The 18,685-nt window shown below is 48.1% G+C and overlaps 1 protein-coding gene across 2 annotated transcripts in view; it reads left to right on the forward strand.

Moving 5' to 3' along the window:
• The window catches only part of BOC (BOC cell adhesion associated, oncogene regulated), a 58,144-nt gene that overhangs the window by 13,440 nt on the left and 26,019 nt on the right, over positions 1-18,685 (forward strand). The window lies entirely within an intron of this gene.

The following is an 18,685-nucleotide window of genomic DNA, read 5'->3' on the forward strand; positions in this document are numbered from 1 at the left end:
AAGACTATTGCTGGGGCTTTTAAGAATTTCTTGAGCTGAATAGAATACATTAATAGATGGAGAGTATATTCGCTTCTGTTCTGCTTCTCTTGTCATCCCCCGAGGCCCAGGGGTTGGTGTTGCTGTTTCTTCCTCGTCTTACTGCTTACAGTTTTCTCCAAAAATGACTAAACATATAAAACAAGGATCGGGTTTGAGGGTTGGCTGGGGTTTTTTTCTTCCCATATGCTAGGAGAGGCACTGACCACAGTCATGTATTTGTTTTTCTCCCTTAACTTCCAAATGCAGTCACATAACAATAGCCTGGAAAAAAATACCAGAAGTGATTTGGTGGTGAATTTGATTCCTTTTTTGGGCTACAAGGAGCGGGTTAGCTTTTGGGCAAGAAGGCTGGGAGCTTCAAGCCATCTCTTCCAAAGGCAAAGGGGGTTTAAATGGGCACCATCCTGGTGAAATAAGTACTGTAGAAAGGCAGCCTTTTGGGGTCAAGCACTTCCATTGCTCTATGTGCAGAGCCTTATGCTCAAAGCCCCTCTTCTCTGCTGTCCCCAAGAGTTATTTGCTATTTATGTAACAGTAGAGCCTTGTACAAATGATGCTGAACAGGCTTTGTCTGCCACTGGCAGGCAGGGTCCAGCTAAAAGAGAAATCCTGCCTCCCATATCAGGCTTCTTCAGAAGGGGGTGACTGTTTGCTTTCCTTAAGGGATTGCTAATAGAAGGTGGTGGGTGGTGTTTTTCTTACTTCCTTTACGTAGGATGTCATGACAGATGGTGATGGTAAATATTGTCCACGGCTGTAGAAATGGTTTGTTTGTTTTCTAAACCAAGTTGACTGGGATGGAGGCATGGGAGCTGATGAGATATAGGGTGATCTGCAGAAGAGGAAAACCAATCAGAGTACTGGTTGGCTGTGTTCTGTCTTCTCTCTCCTGAGGAGCAGAAAAAGAAGTATTTTGTGGACAGGGTTGGGAGATACATTTTCAGTGTCTTGGGAGATGGTATCAGCATTAACAAGTAAAATGAAAGGTGATCAGATGAGACAAAAATGAATATGTGGTTGCTGCATACTGCTAAAATCTCAAACAGAGTAGGCAGTGAAATCTTGAAATTTTATCAATAGTTCAATGGAATTGGTCCTTATGGGAGAGAAATCAAAAGCAAATGGAGCATGTACATGCTGGAGAAATAATACATATAATCTGGTAAAGGCTAGACCAGCAGGTAAAGTTTTCAGATCGCAGCAGATTTTCTTGAAGTATTTATTTATTTATGGATTTGCTGAAAAAAATTTCACCAGCTGTGTTTAAAAATATAACAGTAATGAGATACTTAAAAATGGAGTTAATCTCTCCCTCTCTTTGACGTGCTGTAGAGTGCCAGCTGTAGCACAAGTGAGCCCTGGGAAATCAAAATGGCAAAACCCTGCAGCCTGTGAGCCAGAGTCACACCTTGGGAAGCCAGACCCCAGAGGGAAGCATTGGCCTGTGGCTGATCACAGGGATGCTGGAGGGGTCACCTTTTGGCCATCCTCCAGGGACAGCAGGTTCAGCCTGCCCAGCCTGCCCGGACTCCCCATATCCCCCCAGTTCTGATAGTCCCCCCAGCCACTTGTTCTCAGGGCAGCAAGACACATTTTGTCTGTGCTGCTGGGAGACCTTGAACCGTCTCTGACACCCCCAATGGGGAAATGCTGGAATGAGGAGGAGGGGAAGCCAAGAGCTTTTGTACTGAGGGAACAAAAAACATCCTCTGCGTGTCCCTGGGTTCAGCTATTACAGACTCTCCAAATTGGACTGTTTTTTTGTTTTGCTTTAAAATGCTTCTTTAGCCAATGTGATTTAAAATTTTTTTTTAGTTCTTTTTTTTTTTCTTGACTGGAAAGTGTCTCTTTGGGAGACAGAGCCAGTCTCCAGCTCTTCATTTGGCCCATCCAGCTTATACACAGAGCCTGCACAAACTATCTCTTCCAGGATGCATTTTGTCCAAGGTTTTCTGTGGCTCTGCAATGGCCAAGTCATTGTGTTTGATAGCAAAGGTGGGAAGGGAAGGAAAACCAGGCCAGCTGTGCTGTGTCCTTCAGCCTCTGCCAGCCGAGGCTCAGTGTGGGGTTAGGGGAACACTGGGAGGGCTACAGCTAGGTGAGTGGTGGAAAATATATGTGGTGATTGGCAGGAAACTAGTTTGAGGAAGGAGATGGCTCTTCTGACGATGATGGGGTCACTTGTGGTGAGCTGGAAAGGTAAAACAAGTTAGGTTTGGTGGAGGATTGTGTGGAGAAGGCTTGTCTTCTCTGGGCCTGCTGGTTTCAGCTTCAAGATGACATATCGCAAGAGAAAAATCTCTCCCCACTGTTTCCTTTTTCCACCACTGGTAGCTAATCAAGATTCAATTTTAATGACTTCCCTCAACTCTCTCTGCTTCCTTTCCCCATGCCCCACACATGCCTCTTTTTTAATATTTTTTTTTTAAATGCATTTCATTTTGGCAGGAGTTGAAACACAAGAAGCGTTTGGACCAAGATGAAACCAGTGGAGGAGCATGTTGGGCAGTACAGTGCTTTGTTCTGAGTTCAGGGGGAGAAGAGGGGGAAGCGAGGGGCAACGGGATGTCATTTCCCAGATGGGGACCCTGCCAAAGATGCTCTCGCTTTGGAAAGCAAAGAGCGATTTTTGAGGTTATACCAAGTTTAACTCTTTGTTTCCCACTTCTGCCATTCAGGAACTACCAAAGTCCTGGACTTAAAATGGAGCTGTGTTGTGTTACATGGCCCAGGTGGCCTGAATGGTCTCAAGCCAAAGTCTGCTGTTGTGATTGAACTCTAATGACAGTCCAAGATTCTTGCTGGAAACTGTAACGAGTGGATGAGCAATCTGTGCTCAGTGAGAGTCCAGAAGTAGTGCAGTTGCCATTGGGAAACCAAAATCAGTGTGTTCCTTACAGGAGATCAGGATGCTGTGCAGTTTCCCACCCTGCCAGAAGCAGGGATTTGGGACTGCTGAGCTCTACTTCAGCTGTTCCCATCAGGGGGCAGGGAGCAATTTTGCCTCATGATGTGTGAGATGCTTAAGAAACACCTCGCCCTTTGAGCAAAGAAGCCCCATGGTGCTGAATCTGGTGCAACAGCAAACCCCAGCCTTGGGTAGTTCACGGGACATGTACTGCTATATTTGTGACTGCCTTGGGCCATCAATATTGCATGTTGTGTAGGCTGCTGATTTAATTGCCCTGGGGCTGTTGCACAGCAGCAGAGGGTGGGAATGCAGGAAGGGAGCAGAGAATAGAAACTTAAAATGAACTCTGTCTCTTCATTAAGGTCTTTTCCATGTTGTAAATACTTGGAGCACTTGTATCAGGACTCCGGAGGAGGTCATGTACCACCTCTTGATTTAAAAAAACCAAGAGATATGGTCCATGGTGCTGGGCAGTTTTTTTGATCCAGCCTCTTTAAGTCTGGATGGAGTTCTCCTGGGGAAACCACCTTCTTCCTTCAGAGCTGGGGGGGAACAATGCAGTATGAATAAAATGCATGAAGGGCCTTTTTTTTAAAACCCAGATGGAATCACAGTTCACAACAACTAAGCCTGCAGACCCCTTCTTTGTGAGGACCTAGGGGGATAACAGTTCTCCTAATTCCCCCTGTTAACCTCCTAAGCATGTGCACAATCTTCAGCTCCAAAGAAGGTGCCAGTACCTTTGGGCTGGAGGCCACAAACTTCCTCTTTCCAGCAGCTACAGCTGCAGCATGTGAATTTTTGGTCACTTGTATAAAGTGCAACTGTCCCCAGACATGCCAAGGGGTGATTATAGCAGTGCCACTGGGGGGTGTTGGTGGCTAGTAACTAATAGAAGACTGATGGATCCAGCAGTGGCCTTGAATCATGCTTTGTATTGCACACTTCCTTCTAGACAGCCAAGAGAGGCCTGATCTGTAGGAAATTAGTGCAGCACCACTCTGGTGTCAACCATCAGTGTGAGGTGGGGAAGAATAGGAGGATGTGGACAGAAGGTAGGTGTGCAGAGTTGCCTGTGATGGATGGGTTTCAGCTTTTATGTTTTCTCAGCTTGTGCAGTCTTGAATGTCTTCCCCTGGAGGTCAGTAGACCTGCTTGTAAATTTTATGTGCACAGCTTAACTCCACAGCATGTCTGAATTTAGGTATTTTTCATCCCTTTTCTTGAATACCTCAAGCCACCTATGTACCCTTTTTTGGCACTCTGGCAAACCATGGGTGCACTGACCAATAGATAGACACATGGGGGAAAAGGTGAACACCAGTGTTTCCCTTCACTTGCTCGGTACCGCTGAGCACCCCTGGTTTCAGGGCCAGGATCAGCTGGCTTGCCCTCAGATCTCTGGTGTCTTTGTCCTAGGTCTTTGGGTCCTCTTAAACACAGTAACTACCACCACAGGCTTCTAGGTGAAGTGAGGCTAAAAATAAGCACTTTATACCAATAGCTGTTGGGTATTGCTCTTTTATTTTAAAGGGTTCCCTTCAGCCTGGAGTTTGGCTTCATTTTGCTTGCCCAGGTGGTTGCATCTGTCCATGGATGTTGCCATGCAGACTGCTTTGTCCCTACATACCCAGGTCTGCATGGAGTTCTGGGCCCCTCAGTTCAGGAAGGAGATTGAGGTGCTGGAGCAGGTCCAGAGAAGAGCAAGGAGGCTGTGAAGGGATCCAGCACAAGTCCTGTGAGGAAGAGCTGAGGGAGCTGGGGGTGTTCAGCCTGGAGAAGAGGAGGCTCAGGGGAGACCTCATCACTCTCTACAACTCCCTGAAAGGAGGGGGTAGCCAGGGGGGGGTCGGTCTCTTCTCCCAGGCAGCTGTCAGTAAGAGAAGAGGGCATGGACTTAAGCTCTGCCAGGGGAGGTTTAGGTTGGATATTAGGAAGAAATTCTTTACTGAGAGGGTGATCAGGCATTGGAATGGGCTGCCCAGGAAGGTGGTGGATTCTGTGTCCCAGGAGGTTTTTAAGAAGAGACTGATGTGGCACTCAGTGCCATGGTCTGGTAACCACAGTGGTAGTGGATCAAGGGTTGGACTTGATGATCTCAGAGGTCTTTTCTGTGATTCTGTGATTCTGTCTGCAAACCCTCTGCTGGATGAAAATGTTCTGAAAGTACAAATTGCTCTTTGTATGTCTGACCTGGTGGTGGGTCTTCACTTGTGCCACTGATGGCTTCAGCTGGCCTGTGACAGCTGATCATGGGGCATTTGCAAATGGTGCCACATTTACTATGCTGCTGCTTCTTCTCTGTTTATTTAGTTCTTAGCAGCTGCATGTTTGAATGTTTGCTTGACAAACACTTTCCCTGAAGGCTGTGATTATGGAAGTTTTAGTCTGAGAAACCCCACTGAATTATCCTGTTCTCTGTTGTCAATAATCTCTTGGTTGCTGTTTCCCTTGATCATAATATTTTGCAAATTCATATTTTTTCCCCTTGTTGTAATCAGCCTGCCCCTCCCTGCTTGGTTCAGTTATTGAGGCTGAATCCCAGGATGCTGACATCTGTATTTACTGATCCAGAAATCCTGGGGCTACCAGGAAGCAGTACAGATAATAAGACTGCATACCCATCTAGCACCTTTCATCTCAGAATCTGAAATTGTCTGACTCATGTTCATCTGGTTACTGCTTGTACCAGCTGGGATTTGCTGTTCCTGTTTTTTCAGCCTGGGAAGCTGAATTGCAAGGTAGGGGTATGTTTTGGCCAATAGATGAGGAAGTGATTCCAGATACGTGGCTTCACAGCCTCCACGACCGAGTTTCTCTCCCTTTGTCTTGTAATACCTAATTTGGCCACCAGAGGAAAGAGATCGGAGTGGGTGAGTGGTTTCGAGCAGCGCTTTATTTGCAGCAATCCCCAGATTTGTGTATATTTTTGGGCACCTGAATAAATTCCACCCAAGAGCAAAAAGCTAATGGCAATATTTCTCTGAGGTGAGCTGTCTTCTTTGGCTGTGATCGGGTGTCCATAACGCAGCTGATGGGAAGGGCAATATCCAAATACCACCCTGCTCTTGTAAGTCTGGTGGTTTGGAGCGATGCTGAGTGACAAGTGTTAATGGCAAGCCTGGAAAGGGGAAAGATCTTGCTGTGTTTCAGGGGTGGTAATGAGTCTGGTGAAAAGATGTCTGCAGGTGGTTGGGTGGTCAGCCTGGACCATTAATCTGTCCGGCTGCTGGCCTGTTTTGGACAGGGTCCAAGACCAGGTAGGACACTGCTGCTTTTCTTACCGCCTCCAAACACAACTGAGGACCTTCCAAGCTAACCTGGGCTGGTTTATGGGTTTGGGTGAAAACCACAAGCAAACCACGTCAAATCACTGGATTCACCCCCAAACCGGACATAGAACATGAGCTTGTATTTTGATTCACATGGAGATGACTGGGAGAGGAGGGAGATGGAGGAAAACCTGTGTGGATCCAGCATTGTTTTAAGGCCATAGGTGATCCATTCCCAAAGCCTGCAAGTGCTATTCCAATGGCTAGACCAGATTGGTGAGGGCATAGTAATACCTGAGCTGACATCCTCTGGGAATTTGTCTGTAAGAACAGGGATATTTTGCCTGAAACCCTTCCATAAAAGAGACAATTGAGAGGGGAGGGAAGGGGAAAAAAATATATGGTGATGGTGAGGATATGGGTGAATGCATGCCCTCAACATATGTAACCTCAGCTGAGGTGATGGGGAAGTTGGGTCAGCATTTCCTGTGCCATGGGTCCCTGGAGCATCATGGGGATAAGAAACCCTCAGGAAGAGAAAGGGAAAATTTCAAGCCTCAGGAGGGGAAGGTGTATTTATTTTTCATGTGTTGCATCAGAACACACTAATTTTGCCTGGGAGGGAGGACAAGAGCATGCAAAAACAGCCAGACTTGCTAGGAAAGGGGTAGGAGAGTGTGATGCCAAATAGCTTGGGAAATGTTGCTGTAGGCTGTCTCTTCCCTCTGCATCCACACAGGGCACACCATCAGCACCAGTGGGTACAGAGCCTCCAGTGGGTGGGCACCAGGGATTTGTATCAGGGCCACGCTCCCCCATTGAGGCTGGGGCACCCCTTGCTCCCCATCCTTCTCCCTTTCTCCCCTTCTCTTCGTCTCCCCTCCCCCCCCTTCTCCCATGTGCTTTTATTCCTTTTGCAAACAGCATATGCCAAATCCAAGTTCACAGCTGGCTCTGCTCCACGTGTTTGTTTTCTGTGCCTGTGCAGCACTCGCCAGCTCCGCTTGTGCCGGGGCTCGGAGTTGGAGGCAGCGGGGGGAGAGCAGGGGTGGTGGGGAAGGAAACAGGAGCAGGCTGCTGCTTTCCAAGCCCCTTATTTGTTTAAAGCTTAAGCCTGTTTGAGAGAGCCTTTTTGGAGTGAGGGGTAAGTGGCAGGGGTGGGATGCGGGGGAACGGGGAAAGTAAACTGTGTGTCAAGGAAAGCAAACTTTGCAGCTGGAATTGCTGCTGGTGCTTCTCGTGCGAAGGGCCCGGGGAGGTGCCTCTGGCTCTGTGCTCACTCTCTCTCTCAACGTGGGTGCAAGTGCAAAGGGGTAAGGGCAGAGAACAGGGAGCTGGAGATGGGTCTGTGCTGTGCCCCATCGGTGGGTGCATGGGTGCTGCTGCCTGGTGGGCACCGGCACTGTGGCTGCATCCAGCGCTGGTGCAGGCACCAGGCACGGCTCTCACCAACATGTCCGGTGAGCCTCCCTTCCCAGGCTCTGGGGCAGTAGCATGGTGCCACTGCAGCCTGTTTCATGTCCTTTTGTCTCAAAGCATCCCCTTACAGAGAGGGAGAAACCAGGTGCTGTGTCTCCCCATCATTGCAAGGCAATGCAAGGTCCGTCTTCATCTCCTGCCCATGTCTGAGTTGCTGTTCTCAGCTGGGCCATCCTTTCTGGAGAGGCATGTATATTGGTGGGGTGATATATGGGACAAAGGATGTGCAAACACATGTTTAAAAAAGACCCAAGAGGTGCAGCAGTCTCCTTTTCATCTCTGAGGCAGTGGATATCTGTCACCCACCCCAAGACCCTGCTGTGAGTGTGTCCCCCAATTTTTACATCCAGTGGGATTTAGGAGCAGCATGGTGGATGCTGGTCACAGCAGAGTGAGGACAGGGGCTTGGCCCATCTGGTTGCTGGCACTCAGCAGTGAGCCCCAACACCCCACCTAGGCATCTGGCACTGGCTTGAGCATTTTCTATGGGCACTTATTTCTGTCCTTTTATTTTGCTGGCCTTGAGCTTCCTCTTTTGTTTTTTGGAGTAGTGACATGTCTTCCAGGGGAAGGTCCTAGAGTAGGCTTTTGACCTACTCCCATAACCAAAATTAATATTGTTAAAATATTAAAAAAGCATTTAAGTGACAAATATGGAGAGAAAAAAGAAAAAAACATTTATCCTTAAATTTATAGAAGAGAAAAATAAACCAGTTTTTATTATGATCTTCAAAGGACAAGAAAAATGAGCTTGTGCTCTCTCACATCCCAGCAACAAGGCATTGCTGAAAGGAGTGCAAACTAGTAGGCAGTTTCTCTTTATGGTGGTGATGGGGATGTCTCTAAAGCCAGCCATCTGGGGATTAAACTTCATATTGATGTTACTGGTAAGTACTTTGTCCTGTCTCTTTTGTATGCTTTTCTGGATTTTGATGGCGACTGTGTTAAACTAGCCTCGTGCTTGTTAATGCAGTTTCTGGGCCTGCTCCCATTGAAGTAATAGCAAAGATCTGGCTGATTTGGGAGGTGGTAGAATCAAGTCCTCTGTTGAGATCTTCTGCATGTTTCTGTGTTGTTTCTGCTGTATCACTGGCTTCTGTTTAGTATAAACTTGGTCAGTTTTTCACTGCAACTGTTGTAGGTGCCCTTGCTCTTCAAATACATGCTGGAAGAAGGCTCAAAAGCTAGGAAAGGTGCACACATCTTTGCTCCAATAGGAAAATTTTCCTGTTCCAGCTTTCCCCAAGGAAGGGTTAACAGCAGTGCCACTGCCAGTTTCTGGTTTTGTCTTTTTCTTGTTTATTTGTCTGTTTCAGTCTATTATTGTTCCTAATTGGACATAGCCAAATTTTTCTATTGTTCCTACACAAAGATGGCCCTTTTTCTTTTTCTTTGTTTTTTTTATTTTATTTTATTTTAAGGTAGGTCCATGTTTAAACACATAACAAATTGGACCACTTTCAAAGTGTTTGTAGCTGCTGTCTCTCTGGCTTGTTATCTCTGAGATCTCTGATACAGTTCAGAGGTGGCTGTAGACCAATGGACACACCAAAAAGCTCCTTGCTCCTTGGTCATTACTGCAGCACTTAAAGCAGATGCTGACCAGTGGTGTTTTTCTGTCATACCACTCTTCTGTGGTTTGGTTTATATTATACTAATTCTGCTTTCAGAGTGAGGAGTGTTTCACCTGTTGGTTACCAGTATGAATGGATGCTCTGATATTTATTGTGTGTCCTATTTCATGCCTGACCCCATCATGAGACATAAACAATAAAACCAATTGGTCTCTTCAGGGCAGCTCAGTGTCACACCTTTGCTGTGATTTGTGGTCCTTCTTCCCTGGGGCCTCTTAGTGACCACTGGTCCAGCTGCAGACAGGCCACAGGGTGATAGTAGGTAATTGTAGGATGTTGGATTTATAGTGCCACCTCAGTGGGGAAGTGCTTGTTCTGGTCAACTCGGCAGTGTCCTTTCAGTTGCGTGGGTGAGGGCTGCCTGGGTGGATTTGGTCCCCAAGAGATGCTGGGGGAATCAGAGCAGAGCTGAGCAAAAACAGCTTTGGAGGAGAGCATCATGTGCTCCATGTAAAGAATATGCTGTTTTACTGGGACCACATTTAAACAAAGCTGGGGAGAGAGAGATTTGCTTGAGAAGTGGTGGTCTTGGGTGATGGCCCCCACTCTGAGGAAGGCAGGGCAAAGGCTTGAGTGTGGGTACACACCTGGAAAATGAGCCCTGGCATTGCCTGCTCCTTGTCTGCCCATTCCCTGAAGTAGTGGGAACAAAAGCAGCACAAGGAAATTGGCCAAAAATACCATCTTCCTTGTTCTTCCTTCTTTCTTGACCCTTGCATCTCTGTTTAATTATCCTGCCTTTTTCTTTCTGCCACCTTTGTTCCCCACTCTCCCTTTGTATCTTGCAGGGCTATTGCCCAGCATCTCTTTCCCTGAGTCTACTGGGCCTGTCTCCTCTTAGACCTTTCCCTTGGCGAAGAGGCAATTAGAGCCTCAACCTCAGACTTCAAATTTTGGTTTGGTTTTTTTTGTTTGGTTGGTTTTTTTATTTTGTTTTTTTGTTTGGAAAAGATGAGAATGGAAAAAAAAAACAAAAAAACAAAAGCCATGCCCTGAACTAATGTAAACTAGCCACAGTCACATCTGTGCCTGTGTGATGACGGCTCCTGGTGGGAACTGCCCATCCCTCCCGGCCATCCTCTCTGCTGCAGTTGCTGACAGGGAGGGCCACAACCTGACACCCGGCTCATGTTGGTGTGGGACTTGGCGTGGTGGAGCCCCACGGGAGCCAGCAGCATCACTCGGCACTCCCTGCCCCTCCTCTGGGTCTCACAGTGACAGCCCCCAGCAGAGCTGTCCCCTGGGCTTTCCTCACCCAAGTTCACGCTCTCCCTCGTTCCCAGCTCCTTGCTCTGTGCTTTGCCCCTCTGTGCAAGTAGGAAAATGTGTAGATAGATGGATCTTGTTACAGCTTTTATTAACCAGCCTGAAGTGAATAACTCTTCTAGCTGATGGTGTCAAGTCCCTGGGACATGGGATAGTGTTTCTTCTGTGTCTGCAGCTCTGACTGCATTGCTGCTGATCTCTGGCTTTAGTGTGATGTGAATGGTAAAACATGGTATTGTCCTCATATGGCAAGAGACAGGATGCTTGAGTTGGCAGCTAAGTAATACAGTGCAGTGAATCCCCTGCTTCTAAGACTGAAGGTGTGTTCTCACATCACACTTGTGTCAATGGGTGATCACTTTCCTGTTGCCTCCTCTATGGTGTTTAGCACCATGAAAATCCAATGTTGTCCCATTGCAAAGCCCCAGATAATTCATATTTTCCTGCTGCACTGTGAGGTGAGTTTGTAGCAGGCTTGGGGCAAACTAAAAATGCTTTAGGGTAGGTAACTGATCTCCCCAAGTGGCTACATTGATGTGGTTTTCCAAGATGATCCTGGTGCTTTCTGATGATGCCAGCTTTGGAATACGAGTTGCAACCCTATGTACACTTTGTCAGGTTCTCATGGGACCTCAACACCACCAATTCTAATGCTGTGACATGCATGATCTGCACTTCTCTGTAAGCAGTGGACATCTGCACTCCCTTTGGGAGTCCTCAGCTCTTTAATTTAGGACTTTAGCTGGGAGGCTGGAGACTCTACAGATAGATCAAAGATGAGAAGGATGGGGAGTGTGGAGGAAAAGTTGGTCTAAAGCTAACAGCTCTCCCAGCTTGGGGCCAAAGCTGGACTGAGTTGGACTTGATGATCTCAGAGGTCCTTTCCAACCCGGATGATTCTGTGATTCTGAGTCTTTGGTTGAGGCTTTTGACAGGAGACACATCCTGTCCCAGCCACAGGGGCAGCCCCAAGAGCTGCTGCGGGGCTGCTTCCCCCCCTCGCACACTTGGGAGAAGGAGCCAGAGAGCAGCCAGCAGCTCCAGGCTTGTTGCAGCAACAACATCTGTTTCCTAGGTGCACTTTGTTTCTGAAGAGGTTGTGCAGCACGCTCCATCTGTGCCCTTCTCTCTCTCTTTTCTTTTTTCTTTTTCCTTTTTTTTTTTTTTTTTCCTTTTCTTTTTTTTTGTCACTTGTGCCGCTTCGGAGGCACTTAGGGGAGGCAAGAGCTTCCCTGAGAGGACCCTGCACCACCCTGGCTGCAGGGCTCTTTGCACCCGAAGCAGCATCAGCAGCATTGTCAGCATCTTGACAGCTGGCCGGCTGCATGCTTATTAGTTGCTACTTTCTTCTTGCCCTCCAGCTCTCCTTCGCCTCCCTATCCACCTCCATCCTCTCCCTTCCCCCTTCCCTTGCTCCTACCCCGCTGGCCGGCCGGCCCTTCGGGGAGCCCCCAGCCTCTCCAGATTAGAGCTCCCCAGGGACTTGGTCCTTTTGAAAGGAAGAAAAGAGGAGGGGGGGGGGGGGGGAAGGAAAGGAAAAAAAAAAAAGCAGGGGGGGAGAAGGAGGGGAGGAAAAAAATTTATTAAAAAAAAAAAAAAAAAAAAAAGAGAGAGAGAGAAAAGAAAGAGGGGGGAACAGAAGAATGAAAACAGACCCAAGGGGCAATAGTCCCTCGAGCCATTTCACTGCATTACAATGAATATGGACTCTATTAAGCTCCGTTCTGCCTGTTAGTGTTTCCCAGGGCAACACAGCTCCCATATGGCAAGCATGCAGCAGATTAGGGTAGGCCTCCGGGCTTCATTGAGGGCCCGAGGCTTGACTGGCAGTTGAACCCCATCCTTCCCCCCCCCTCCTCACACTTGACACTGCCTGTGTTTATCTAAAGCAAAAAGGGCCAGGGTGGGAGAAGGGGGCATTTGGGGGGTTATTGTCCTGGGCAATGGGAGAGGGCAGGGAGAGGGAGAGGGGGGTGATGAGGGAGGGAGGTGGGATGGCGGAGAATGGGGGTGGGGGGGCTCAGCCCCTCATACATATTCAGGAGGGGTCTTGAATGGGCAGAGGAGAAATAAAGCAGATGGAATTCATGTTAAAGAACAGCCACAATCGCCCTCCAAAAACAAGGAGAGAAAAGCAGGCAGCCTTAAAGGAGCGTAGGGAGCAGCGTTTATCCAATTAGCAGGGTTGTCAAATTGAATTTACTCAGAATGGAGGGGGAAGCCAGGGGGGAAGGAGGGAAATTAAGTGTCTAGGGCATGGGTGGGGGAGCCTGATATTGAAGAAAGGACGCGGGTTTTCTTTCTTTCTTTCTTACACTTTAGCCTTCTCTTTTCAAGGGCTGAAGCTGTTTTCGGGGTGTGCCAAGGGGCAGTGAAAGCCAGCGTGCATACTCTGCACGAGCACAGGGCTCCTCTCCTGATAGCTGTGGAAAAGGGAGGTATATTCCATGGGGCAACGGCCTGTTTTCACCTCCATGGCCTGCCTGCATCAGGCTGGTGGGTCCAGCCACTCTGCCACCACCATGCCATGGGCATTACCTGAGGCCAGTGCCACTCGCTGTGGTGCCACCACTGCGGTGACACTGGGGCATCCGTGGCCAGCGTGAGGATGGCATTTTGTTTTTCAAATGGCCTCATGCTCACTAACTGATGAAACACCAGTGAGAAAGGGTTCTCTGGAGCTCAGCAAAGTCAGCCTGATCAGTTCCCATTCATTTCAGAGGAACCATTGGATGGAGAAGTGCCAGAAGCTGCAGGTGTTGGGTTTGCAGGGGTGTGAGCAAAAGTCAGGCAGGCGAGGAGAAGGATTTGCATCCTGTTGCTAAGTTGAAGCCAGCATGCTCAGTCCTCTCCCTGGTAGTACTGCAAGCTGTTGTGTGTAGGAGATGCCCAGGGCAGCAGCCTCATCTTAAGGAAGACAAAAAGTCATAAAGATAGCTGCATGTTTTGTTTGGTTCATGGATGGTTTGGTTTGCATGAGCAGTTTTTTTCTAGGAAAGCGAGCTATTTTAACTGCAAACTGAGTTTATTTTTGAGAGCAGTGTCTTTCAACACTGATTTTTTCAGGACTTGCTTGGAGAAAATCTGTGGGTCTTTTCTAGGGTCACCCAATGCCCAAGTGCAATTTGTAGTTTGCAGGCAAACTCACTCATCTGCACGGTGCTGCTGCTGTGCCAGGTTTTGCTCTGGATGTTTTCCTTCTCCCAACCATAAGCATGAATTTATCCCAGGCTTTCTCTTTTGTGGCTTCTTCGTGGACTCACTGAGCTCACAAGTAGCCAGTAAGAGAGTCCTTTTTGCCTAATCACTTTAAAAAAGGGAGGGAGGGGGAATGACTCCTCACACAAGTTAATCAAGGGCCATGTTAACAGAACTAGGGCATTCAGAAGTCAGGAGCTTTCAGTGCTACAGAAGGAAGCAGGCAAGCTTTTATCCCTGTTTGCACATACACTGTGCTACCTCCTTGACTCTCGACATGGTAATGTAACACTGGATACTGACTCTGCCCTCTCCTCATACCACCTGCTTCCCATTTGGGATCCTGCCTCTCCCTATGGCATCCACACCCCAGTCCCTGTTGGATGCCCGTGCTGTTACATGGTAGGGCGACCATCTCTGCTGCTGCCAACCTCTCCTTTCCCAAACCCTTTCAGAGACAGCCAATATAACTTAACGGCATGAAATTAATACTGTGGAGTATGGGTGGAGGTTGGTAGAGCTTAATTTTGCCCTCTGGGATGTTACAGTTTGATGGTTTGGGGAGAAACAGTCAGGGGTCCCCAGACTGCCATTCATGTCCTGAAATCATGCAGGGACTTTGCATCTGACCTGCTCAAGTGTGTCATCTGGACAGTATTTTTTCAGCTAGAGGATTATGCAGTTGTATGGTGGCTTTTTTTTAGATGGGATGCAGAAGTTCCAAGAACAACTTGCTTGATGGGATGGAGGTCCTGGTCAGAGAGCTTTAGATTTCCATCCCTACTATTCCTTTACTGCATAACCTTGGGCCAGGCTGGCTTCCTCTCTTAGCCCTTGGCTTCCCTCATTTGTAAAGCAAGCGGGTGCTGTGGTTCTCTTCTGCGTTTTCTCTTTCAGTGGTTTAAGCATTATGAAACAACAAAAGAAATACAGCCTTGTATAAAAAGCTAATTATTACGAGTAAAATTGGCACACTGTACTGTACAAGACATTTCTTTTTCTGAAGGGTTTAAGTCTCAATGTATTAAACAGAGAACTAGGAATATCATTGTCCCTACTTGACCTGTCAGAGACAGAGACCAGCTGCAGTGAATTCTCCAGAGTCACCCAGGGCGTCCCCAGCTGGTTGCTGGACCCGAGTTGCTGCAGCCTTTGCCTTAGTGCAAAGCAGCTCCTTCCCCTTCATGCCCTTCCTCCCATGCACAAGGAGGGGCTGGGGATCTGTCCCCCTGCCTGCTCTGGTGTGCACCAGCACACTTGGTTGTCCTGTAGGGTCTTGCTGATGGGTGAAAGCACGGGCACGTCTGACCTGACCCAGTCTGCCTCTGCATTTCCCCCCAGCCTGCCTGCAGAGTTGGGGTGTGGGGATGGTTCCCTGGAGCCAGGGCAGAGGCTGGTTCCGATTTGGGAGCCTTGTAAATCACAGACAGTGTGGCTGTAACAAGGGCTGCTTGGCTGGCCCTTGTTAAGCAGGAGGGGGCTTGGGCCTGTGGGCAGCATTTCCTCAGTAAAACCTTCAGTTTCTAATCAGCAAACACCTCTGCCGCCGCCTGCTCTTAATTCAGATCCCTTTTGCTTTTCCAGCTTTATCATGCACACCCCCAGCACACGTTCCCACTTTTCTTCTCTTTTATATCTTCACCTCTGGTTTCTCATTCTGGTTCTGCTCCCTTTGTGGTGCCCTCCATCCCCACGGCACAGCTGGGGCTGCTTGCAGGAGCCTCGGTGGGTTTAGGTGTGTGGAGGGAAGCCAAGCCGACAGATTTTACACCCAACCACTCCTGGTATCTGATGAAGCTCTCGTTAATTTGCTTCTCCTAATGGCCCCTCCTTTGATTTACTGGGCTGTCTGAAAGGGACTTAAAGCCTTCCCTCCACCGACAGGAAATTGTTATTTTAACCTGGCAGGAAAGAATTGAAAATAAACAAATTATTTTTGTTTTCCCTTCCTTCTCAAAGCTCTTTAAGTGCCTTTAACTCCTTCTTTACCCAGATAGCAATTAAGCAGGAGCTGTTGAGGTTGATGTGTCGGCGGCTGCCGAAGTGTCAGAAACCAGGGGTATCTTGTACCTTATCTCCCTTGGGCAGAGGAGGCAGCAGGACACTGTCATGCCACAGCCCTGCAGCTCCCAGCACATCCCCCCTATCTGGGACCACCACCACCTCTGGGAAGGCAACCAGAGGGCCTGGGGCTTCCTCTGCTCCCCAAGCTCTGCTGCCTCTCCTGCTGCAGCCCTCTGTCAGTGCTTGCTGGGATGCCGAGCAAATCGAGAGCTGCCTGATTAATAAAGTTCCTTGCTTTGCACTACTGCAGGCTGCTTAAGGGCAGCATTTTCAAAAGGGGTCAGCTCCCATTTAGGCATCGAAATATGTTGGTTGCCTATTCAGGAGAGCTCAGCATGTCAAGAACTGAATGCTTTTGAAAATCTGGCTTCAATTGTGGAAGCTGAGAATTTCGAAATCTGGCCCGGGATCCTAATAGTTCTTTTGGAATTGATGTTTTCATTCATTTTCCTCATTATTTTTATGCCGGCCACTTACTTTTTGTACTTCACTCAGCTGTGAAAGGAATGGCCACATGTCCCTATTTAGAGCTCATATTCTGCCTGGAGGTTTGGGGAGGTACCATACACTTGTTGCAACACACCTTCTCTGCTCAGTCTCTGCTCAATACTCTTCAATCTGCCCAGTGCAGTGGCCAAATTTTTTGATCACCCTTCTTTTCTCTCCACCCACTGCCCTCATCTTTTTACAGAGCTGGGGGCAGCCAGTTTCTTCGTTGCATGGATGTGCCTGGGTGGTCCCAGCTCACGAAGGGTCCCTTGCACGTTCCTGCGCCTTTGGCTTTGCCCTTCTGGCGAGAGGCTCTGCGTGATGTAGAGCTGCAGGGAGGTCTGGTTGGGAATGTCTTTGCCTATCCCCTCCCCCATCATGGGCTCCAAGGAGAAGCTCTTTTCCATCCAACATTTTTTCCATCCTGCTGCCAAACCCATCCAGATAGGGGTAATGAGTCAGCTTTGCTCTGTAGGCTTCCAGCACTGAGAAACAAGACATTGAGTCCTACCCCAAAATGTTTCTTCTGTGTTGGTGGAAAGGTTTCTATCCCTAGCAATCTTGGTGGTGCAAGGTTCAAACTGTACCTGTTTTTTAAGCCCAAACTAACTCATAGTCTTTTTCAGATGAGTGTAGTGGTGCATTAGTGGTGGCAATGGTGTGTATTATGGTATGGACGAACCTCAGACACTTTTACATCCATGTTCACTATTGGTTTGCTCAAGATGACTGTGGCATAATGAAGGATATTTTGGTTGCTGTCTTAAATGGAGAAATGATACTGAGTAACTCGGATGCTCTCCAAGACAGTAACAAAAGCATCTGGTACAATTGTACATGCTGCTTGATGGGGGAAACTCTTCAAAGACAAATTGTTGAGATTCTCTTCCTTCTTCAGGGAGAGGAGTGGGATACCAGGCAGGATGAGACGCATGGGGAGGAAGTTGCTATCTTGTCACTGTAGGTTACCCACAGAGGATTTTTACATGTGATGGGTCTGCAGGCTGCAGTAGCTCGAATATGAGTCTAGCATATATTTCTAGGTGCCTTCAGGGTATGCCCAGCCTGATGTCTGATGGTCAAACTCTGTCTGTGCTTTCAGGCACTCATAAGCCAGGCCTGATTTACACTGCCTATCAGCAGGGCTTGTTACCTTGGGCTCACAGCCACAGGAACCATGACTAAGTAACTCTTAGGGAACAGCTGCCCTGCCTTGAGCCCACTGATCAGGCTGGCTGAGTGAGCACACATTGTCTTGCAAAGTGCCACGTGAAGATGCTCATTGTGGCATTTGCAGAGTTCCAGCTGAAAGTTACTTTATTGGGCATTCCTTCCTTGTGAAATTGCCAGCTCAAAAGTGGCTTTTCTTTTTCCTTATCTCTTCTCAACTTCATGTCTCCTCTGTGACTACTCCCCCATGCAGCACTTTGGGGTGTTATGAGGAAAGGGGACAGCCCAATTTGCAGAGATGCGTGCAAGCTAGCTAGCTGGATTCCTGCTGCCATGATGTGGACCTCAGCCATAGCCAGCTATGGATATTAACTCCACACTGAGCTTTTCACCTTTGGTCTCACCAGAGAGCCAAGAAAAGTCACCTGAGAGTAGCTTGGTGAGATTTCCCCAAATGCTGGGGTTCCTTGCTAGCAGTAATCAGCCTTGCCTGGAATGACTTACTGATCAGCTCATGAGGAGTCTGTGGCAGCCCTTACTTCAGGAGTTAGAAAGTTAATTTCAGAGGTTGTTCTTGGAGTGACTAATCTCCTCTTTTTGACTGAGTTCAGTTTGGAAAGGACATATTCAAACAAGTGATGGCTTGAGCAGTGACCAAGTAGGAAATACTGCTCAGCAGAGTCCAGGTGCTCTTGAAGATGGTGGTTGCATTTAATAGTGTATCTGCAGGGGGAGCAGGAAGTACAGCTGCTGTTTGGGCTGGCTGCTATGGTTGGTCTGGTTTTGGGCTTCTCCCATGCTGATGTGGGCATGCCAGAGGAGTATGTCTGAAATGAAATTCTGAATTTTGAGACTCATGGGTCATTGTCTTGGTGCTGCAGTTGGAGGAAGCTCAAAATCCTGTAGCTGCATTACCATGTCCATAGGGAGAAGTCTCTTCTTGACTTCAGCCCTTTGTCCTTGGCTGAAGCTGAATTCAGCCTGACATCTGAGGTGTCTCTTGGTGCAGCCACTTAGATCTTTAGTCCCCTGGCCTGGCTTGTTTGCTTTAGTGTTGGTTCATAAAAGTCTCTTTGAAACAGCTGCTGCAGTGTGGCTCTTCAGAGCAATCTAGGTTGTGACATGGCCTTGGGCTCCAAGTTTTTGGGAGATTGTTGATG

The sequence above is a fragment of the Heliangelus exortis genome, chromosome 1, assembly GCF_036169615.1.
Source record: "Heliangelus exortis chromosome 1, bHelExo1.hap1, whole genome shotgun sequence".
Classification (NCBI taxonomy): Eukaryota; Metazoa; Chordata; class Aves; order Apodiformes; family Trochilidae; genus Heliangelus; species Heliangelus exortis.